An 8,466-nucleotide genomic window follows, 5' to 3' on the forward strand; every position below is an offset into this window, starting at 1 on the left:
GTTATGAAGAAGACGAAAACGACAACCAAGATCAGTGAAATTACCTAAACAAAAAAGCAGAGTAAGTTACAAACTCTGATAAATACAAATAACAATGATTTTTGTTTACATATTACCCATCAAATTAAAGAGAAACAAACACAGCCACACCAGGAAATACAAGAGACAATCCCAACAGACAAAAAGACGGCAACAACATCTCCACCTGCTCACTCTTCTTGTCTTATGAAAATAGTTTATATGCTCAATGTCAACATGACAACGCAATTGTCTTCTTATGAGAAATACATATATTCGTTTAAAACATATTAAGACCCAAATACTAATTGTCACTCATTTTATAGTTATTTCTACAAGTCTTCATGTATTTGTTTTAAAGGTTCGATAAAAGCAACAAGTTTAAAAATTAAAAAAAAAACATACAACCAACATAATAAGAATAAAAAAAATTATTACTTAATACACACAACTTACACAACTAGACTGGAGAAAAAATATCCAGAAACAAAAGGTACTCTCAACAACCTTGATATGATTTATGTAATCTCAACAGTACAAGTAACAAATTAAAAAGATAAACAAACAATAAGTCTCAGTGACACAGCAAGCAACACTACAAACTATATCAATCACATTACTAACACAGTTTAGTCTTTCATGAGCGGAGAACAGTGCATACACAGTTCATCATCACAACTCTAACTCTATAACAATAAAAAACTTGAAAACAATGATTAACCCAAAACGCAAAATTCACAGCTACAATAACCCTAACAAATATTGAGATGAAACAAGAACTCTGTCCACAACCCCGCGCTTGCGCGGAGGCAATGCCCCTAGTATTTTGAATAGGGTCCATTACAATGTTGAGCTAGGCCTGATTACAAGTTATATCGGAACCAAATCTAAACTAGTGTGGAATCGTAAAAACTGACACTAACATGAGTGATAATCATGTCTCTATAACGGTTTTGTCTTTCTGGACTGGAATTAATGTGGGTATGTAATTGGTATAGTGGGCTTGCTTCTTATCGAATTTGTTATTTTCTTTTGGATCAAACAAAAGCAATACCTTAAGATGCATCCTCAGCACTATTCTTGTGACCAAGATGCAGTTAAGATTACATTAGGGAATCACACTCATGTGGTATATATTGTGATCGCAATACAGGTTTTGTGGAATTCTATTGATAAGTTCATCGAGAAGAATATACTTGAGAGACTGATTTTGTAGTAGACCAGCTGGATTTTGCACGTCCATTGACTCCACGATTCAGTTTTATTGATTGATGCATCTCTGAGATAATTAGTTTATTTCTTCCTTTGTAACCTCTCTCTCCAGCCTGTCACAATGTACTTCACTACCGTGGCAGTCCAGTCTTTCTTTATTAAAGGTTTCTTACCCAAAGGTCTAAATTCTACTATACTGGTTCTCATACCAAAGAAGAAAGAAGCTAAAATGATGAAAGACCATGGAAAAGTATCATGTTGCAATATTTTATACAAGGTAATATCAAAAATCCTTGCAAAGAGGCTAAAAACCATCTTGCCGAAGTGTATTACCTTGAATCAATATGCATTTGTTAAGGAACGTTTGTTAATGGAAAATTTTATGTTAGCAACGAAGTTAGTGAAGGACTATCACAAAGAATATGTTTCTCTTACATGTGCTATGCAGATAGATATCTCGAAAGTATTCGACTCAGTACAATGGTCTTTTCTGTTGAACACTTTAAGGCAATCAATATCGCGGGATATTCATGGGTTCTTAACAACTTTTATGGTGCGGACCCCACCAATTAATTAAGAAACATGTTATAAAAACCACCAAATAAGGATCGACTTTCAGTGGTTTCTTGAACTGTTTGCGGGCCCCACTGACACGTAGCGGCCCGCGATTGGTTCCATTTTTTATTTTTATTTTTTATTTTTTTTTATCAGATAAAAAAAAATTTAAGAAACCCAAAGGGGTTTTGAGGGTTAATCATGCTCTAAAAGCTCTTGGGTTCCTAGGGAAGTTCATCAACTGGATATCTCTCTGTATAACTTCAGCTTCTTTCTCAGTACAAGTGAACAGTGAATTGGCTGGGTATTTCCAGAGCAAAAGGGGATTAAGGCAGGACTACTTGTTATCTCCATACTTATTTGTCATATGTCTGAATGTCTTATCCAAGATGTTCGATGAAGCAGCTATTAAAGGAAGGATATGATATCATCCAAGATGCAAAAATATTGATCTTACCCATATTTTCTTTGTAGGTGATTTGATGATTGGAGATGGAACCAAAAATTCCATAGAAGGGATCTGGAAGGTGTTTGAAGCTTTTGATAAGATGAGTCGGTTGAAGATTAGCATGGATAATTCGATATTGTTCACGGCTGGTATCAGATTCAAAGAAAAGAAAAAACTCTGAGATAGTTTCAGTTTGTGGCATGATCTCTACCGGTACTTACTTAGGCCTTCCTTTGCCGACTAAGAATATGACTATCACATCACATATTATCTTCCTTTGATAGAAAAGATTAGGAAGTGGATAAGTTCTTTGACATGGAGATTCCTTTATTATGCGGAAGATTACAGTTAATAAACTCGGTGATAATGAGTTTGACCAATTTTTGGATGGCTGCCTTTCGGCTCCCAAGTAGCTGCATCAAAAAGATTGAACGAATATGTTCTGCATTTCTTTGGTCTGGTACAGATCTTAATGGGAGGAAATAAGATAGCTTGAAAAGATATATGCAAAACGAAACAAGAAGGTGGTTCGAGAGTAAGGCCTTTGAAGGAAGTAAATTTAGTAAGCTGCCTCAAGTTGATTTGGAGGATCATATCTTCTCACTCTCTACGGGTTAGTTGGATCAAAAAATGCCTTATCAGGAAAGGATTATCTGGACGGTGAAAGAGAATACACATAGCAATTCTTGGATGTGGAAGAAGGTATTGAAATGTTGAGAGTCTGCTAAAATTTTCTATAGAGTTGAGGTCAAAAATGGGAGAAAACATCCTTTTGGCTATGAAATTTCGCTTAAAATATGACGCTCTAAGCGGTTGCTTCCCTCGCCTATGCTCGAGACCGGCACTGGATTCCAGAATCGAGTTTTGATTAAGAAACCAAAAACACCAGCTCTGATACCACATGATGTTATCCATTGAGATCCATTGATTCTGAGAATACCCGGAAAACTAGAACAATACAAAGATCTTATTTAGTCTAAGAATGCCTATGATCAGTGTCTTCTTACATTTGTTGAGAACATCTATGTTCTAGCCGAAAACACGGAATAAAGAGAAATCTCTTAACTTTTTTTAATCAAATCATAATATACAATTCTAGGCATCAAAAGCCTATATATATAAAATCCAAATAACCTTAAAACTATTAAAAATCCTTAAGATAATTATAACTAATTAAGATAAAACCAGAATAAATAATAATCTAGATAATTAATATATTTAGAGTATATCCAAATATTTCTCTACATCAAGTGTGGTCCTCTTTGGGTTGTTTGAAAGATATACTGAGGGATGGAGGTCATATTAATTTAGTAATTCGGGTTTAATGCAAATGTGGAGGCTAGTAAGAGTCACAGAAGAATGCATCATTGGGTTCTGATATTGAAAAATATAAAGCTAACTTGGTGCAGGAGGAGGATGTGTCAATGTGGAAGAATGAGAAGGGTCGGTATAAGAAAATGTTTTCTACTCGAGGAACATGGCATACAATTAGAGAAAAGCATCAAATTTGTAATTTGCATCGAGCTGTTTGGTTTAAGTATACTACACCGAAGTATTCCTTTATACTTTGGACAGCGATGCTTGGGTGACTATCAACAGGCGACAGAATGAGAGGTTGGAATGTGAATGTTGATGCATCTTGTGTTCTATGCCACGAACCTTTGGAGACTATGAGTCATCTGTTTTTTTAATGGTCTTACTCAGCACAAATCAGGGAAGCGCTAATGAAGGGAGTAATGAGAGACCAGTACACGGTTGAATGGGAAAGCCTTATTAGGCTTGTTTCGGGAGATTCAAATTGGACGAAGATTCGGCTATTCATTATGTGATATGTGTTTCAAGCTACAGTGCACACTATTTGGAGAGAACGAAACCTAAGAAGGCATGGCGAGTCTCCTTCTCTGAGTATGCTTTTAGTCAAGAGGATTGATAAAAAATGAGAAACAAGCTCACTATTATTCAGAAGAAAGGAGATAAGGAGTTCGAGGGAGGAATGGAAACTTGGTTTAGTACACGATCAAGTTGAATAAAGGTTTCATAGAAGTTGAAGGAAAATAGGAAAAGACAGATCTTTTTATTATACAAACTTTACATATGATGCACTTGTTGTGAAAATGTCATTTTTCTTTGAATTAAATTTAACATTCAATTATTAAAAAGAAAAATAATATATTTATTTTATGAGTTTATCAACAATTAATTAATTTTTTGTACGGTTCGTGGATTCGTAATATACTATAAGTTGATTTTGTTAGTGAAACCATCATGGGCCAAACCATCAACATTCAAACATAAGCCCAAGACAAAGCCCAGCTCGTCTTCACTCGTCATTGGTTTTATTTTTAATATGTGTGAATACTCTAAACAAAATTTCATTTGCTAACATAAAATATATGTTTTAGAATAAAGTTGTTTCAGAGATATATCTTTTTATGTTTCCGATGAAAAATTTATAAACTTCAAAAAGAAAAAAGAGTTTTAAATTACTATTGGTTAACAATTATGGAAAATGATAACTGTATAAAGTGATGCACTTACTATAGTAATTTAATGTGTTCTTAATATGATAACTGTATAAAATGATGCACTTGCTATAGTAATTTAATATGTTCTTAATATATGTGAAACTTTAGAGAATATAGGTATTATTTATTAAAAAATACATGATGAAATAGTGTTATGTATAAAAATGAGCTTTCTTCAAATTGTTATTCATTTTCGAAGCGGATATTTAACCACCGGACTAAAGACACTTTATCGATAATTATATATTCAGTAAATTTTACTTGAATAATATAACAAAAAATTTACTTTAAAAATTTTGCTGTAGAAAAAAATATGTAGACTTTTTGCTGTGGTTTTAAATTTTATTGCTGTAAAATTTTATGGAAAGCTTCAAAAAATTGCTCTGGATTTTTGGCTTTACAGAGCATTTGTACAGCTGTAGGTTATTTCAAGAGCTATGATTTTGAATTTTTTATTAAAACTTGATTGCTGTGAATTTAATGCTGTAAAAATAAATGGGGTCGTGGATAACACCTACGGCCACTACCAATCACATACGTTGTCGTGGAAACAAAATTAGGATAAATTTCCACTATTTTTCTAATCACTGGGCGTAGTTGTTATTTTCCTTACTTGTAGTAAACCATTATAAAAAACTTAAAAGTATATGCGTCTTTCAATCTCTAACTGGCTCTCTCCATTTTTTCCATTGGCCAAAGGAAACAAATCTTATTATTTAGTAAAGATAGATAAGATATATAGAAATTAAATTTAGGGTGGGAAACAAAACCGAACCGAATCGAGTCAAACCAAAACGAAACCGATCCAAACCAAACCAAAGTCTATTATCGAATAGTTTGGTTTAAGATTTTTCCAACCCGAACATATCAAACCAAAACCGATCCAAACCGAACCGACTCAAACCAAACCAAGAAACCAATGTGTTTTTGTTATTATTTGAATTAAACATATTAACAACATACAATATACTAAAATTCTAACACTAAAGTCACTATTAACTTTATTAACAATGTTCGGTTTTTAGTTTTCCATTTACTTTAGTTAGCTTTGGTTTGATTGTGTTCTTATAAAAAAATTGTGGGTTTTTAATATTTTATTTCAGTTCTATATTAGATTTAATTTACATAGCTTATTTTAAGAAGAATTATTAATGATTTTTTTAAATTTTCTATTTACTTTAGTTAACTTTGATTTAATTATGTTTCTATAAAAAATTTAAGTTTTAAAATTTTCTTATTTCAATTTTATATTGGATTTAGTTTACATAGTTTTTTTTCATATTAACAAACATGACGATTTCATGACAATGTGTTTTAAAATATTTTTTATCTTTAAAAGAATTAAACTAAGAGAACCCGATTAAACCGAATCGAAGCACAAACCAAACTGAATACAAACCGAACCGAAACCGATCCAAACCAAACTAATTATAGTTTACTTCAGTTGAAAAAAATTTTAGAACCGAATTAACCAAACCAAACCGAACTGATAAAATAACCGAAGTGCTCACCCTACTGATCTCAGCACCTGTAGATGGTCAGTGATGATACGTACACAATTACTGGTTGTATTTTCGTTAATTTGATTTCCGTTTAGTGGGAAATTCCTTACTGATGTATGTTTTAAAGCTCTTTCCAATCTCCCAATAACAACCTTAGCGGTTATATTCCAGAAGAGCTTCCTAAATTCAGCAACTTGAAAACTTATATATTTTATAACCATCAGTTGTACGGCGATATCTGCATTTTAGGCCAAATAAGTTACAATATCTCAATTTCCGATAAATGTTGGGATTTTTCTTCAAGAAACTGATTTGACTCTTCCAAATGCATTTATCTTTTCGGTCACTTAGTAAAAAGGTATTCCAAACTTTTGAAAATTAACGCACCAACTATCTTATAGAGTTGAACCAACGAACCGAGTGAATGAGCATAGAAAACATATTAACCGTTAATGGCCAGAAGCATTCAAGCAGCACCGGTTCTGGCAATGTGCCTAGAGTGCAAATGAACAAGATCAATAATTTCTTTTACACCTTTACTCTAGGTTTAAGGGTCCATTATTGTTAATTTGTACTCCATCTGATCCTAAATATATGATGTTTCAATATATAAGACTAGGGTCGGCCCGTCCTACGGATGAGAAGTTATAACAAAACTATTTTATATGACTTTTTATTAATTTATGAAGCATTTAAAATCATTATAGAAAATGATATTATAGAAAACAAATAACAAAAAGAATTCTAAGATCATATTATTATTTTCAATAAATATTTTTGGTTTGAATTAAGAGAATTTGCGTCCCATATACACCATCTTTCATCTATTTAGGAAAATAACTATATGTACTGTTCATTACAATTTATAAATCGTATTGCCATTTCGATCCCTAAGTCTATTACCTACTTTGTATCTGACAACTTGATATATAAAGATTTGATGTCCCTTGCATGCGTAGACTAAAGAAAAACCGATACTACCAATACCTATGTTTTCGATGAAATATTCCATCCAAGCAAAGAAATTGCATGTATGAATTATTGTAACCGTTCTACAGACCAATCGACGGGATTAATTGCAGCTTTTAAAAATTTCTTTTTAAGTTTCTGAATTCTCAATTTACCGGACAGAATTCAGTTTTCTTTACTCAAAGAATCATGGTTCGAGTTCGCTTGGTTGACTCACCCGTTTCTTCCGAGTCAGAAGATATGGTCGAGATGATCGAAGTTCCTGACCGCATGTTTGCCGATGGTGAAGAACCAGTTGGCATACGAGTTCTTGCTTATCACCGTTCAAGTGGAATCCGGTCAATCCTAAGAGTTTTGTCCGACGACGAAATCCAGTTTATCAAAGATTCTACCTTTGGCAAATTTATCGATCTCGCAGATAAACCCGCATTATCCGGTAGGTTTGCTCGATATATTCTTTCAAGACAACTAAATGTAAACAAGAAACACCAAGTTTAGTTTCTTTTTGCTGGAAATCCGATTAGATTTTATTTAAGGGAATTTGCTATTGTCACTGGCTTACCATGTGGAAAATTCCCAAAAAAATCACGGAAAAACAAGAAAGAGCGAAAGGCAGAAACTCAGTATTGGCCTACTCTGTTTGGTGGTACTGGCGTTGTTACCGTTTCGTCGGTGATTAGGATGTTACGAAAGAAAACAGTCGTCGACAAAGAAATTAGAATTAAGTATGCTCTTCTTGCTCTGGTCTCCTCTGTTTTGATGCCGACAAATTTGAAGTCTAAGATTCCAAAAGAGTATGTAGAGATGATTAAAGATTTGAACCAATTCTTTTTTCGTTTCCTTGGGGAAGACTTGCGTTTGATATGCTAATGACTAGCATCAAGGAAAGAGATGAAGTAGCGCTTTGTCAGAACACCTTCGCCCTTAAAGGTTTTGTACACGCTATGCAATTAGCAATGGTTGAGGCGGTGCCGGCTCTAACCGAGGTTGTGCAAGAAGCTGGTTCTTCTTCTTCCGAGTCAGAATCAGATAGGGAAGACGATGATCTTCATGAAAAGCATAATAAGCGACAGACATTGAGTCCAGGACATGCTAGGGATGTTGATCATAAATGCGAGGTACAATCAAATCTATCCGGATCATTCTTTATATATAGTAATTTATAAAAGTTTACTAAATGTATAGTTAAAAGTTGATGTTAATAATGGATTTAGGTACCTGTGAAATGTATCATCGA

The sequence above is a fragment of the Brassica oleracea genome, chromosome C7 (assembly GCF_000695525.1).
Source record: "Brassica oleracea var. oleracea cultivar TO1000 chromosome C7, BOL, whole genome shotgun sequence".
Lineage (NCBI taxonomy): Eukaryota > Viridiplantae > Streptophyta > Magnoliopsida > Brassicales > Brassicaceae > Brassica > Brassica oleracea.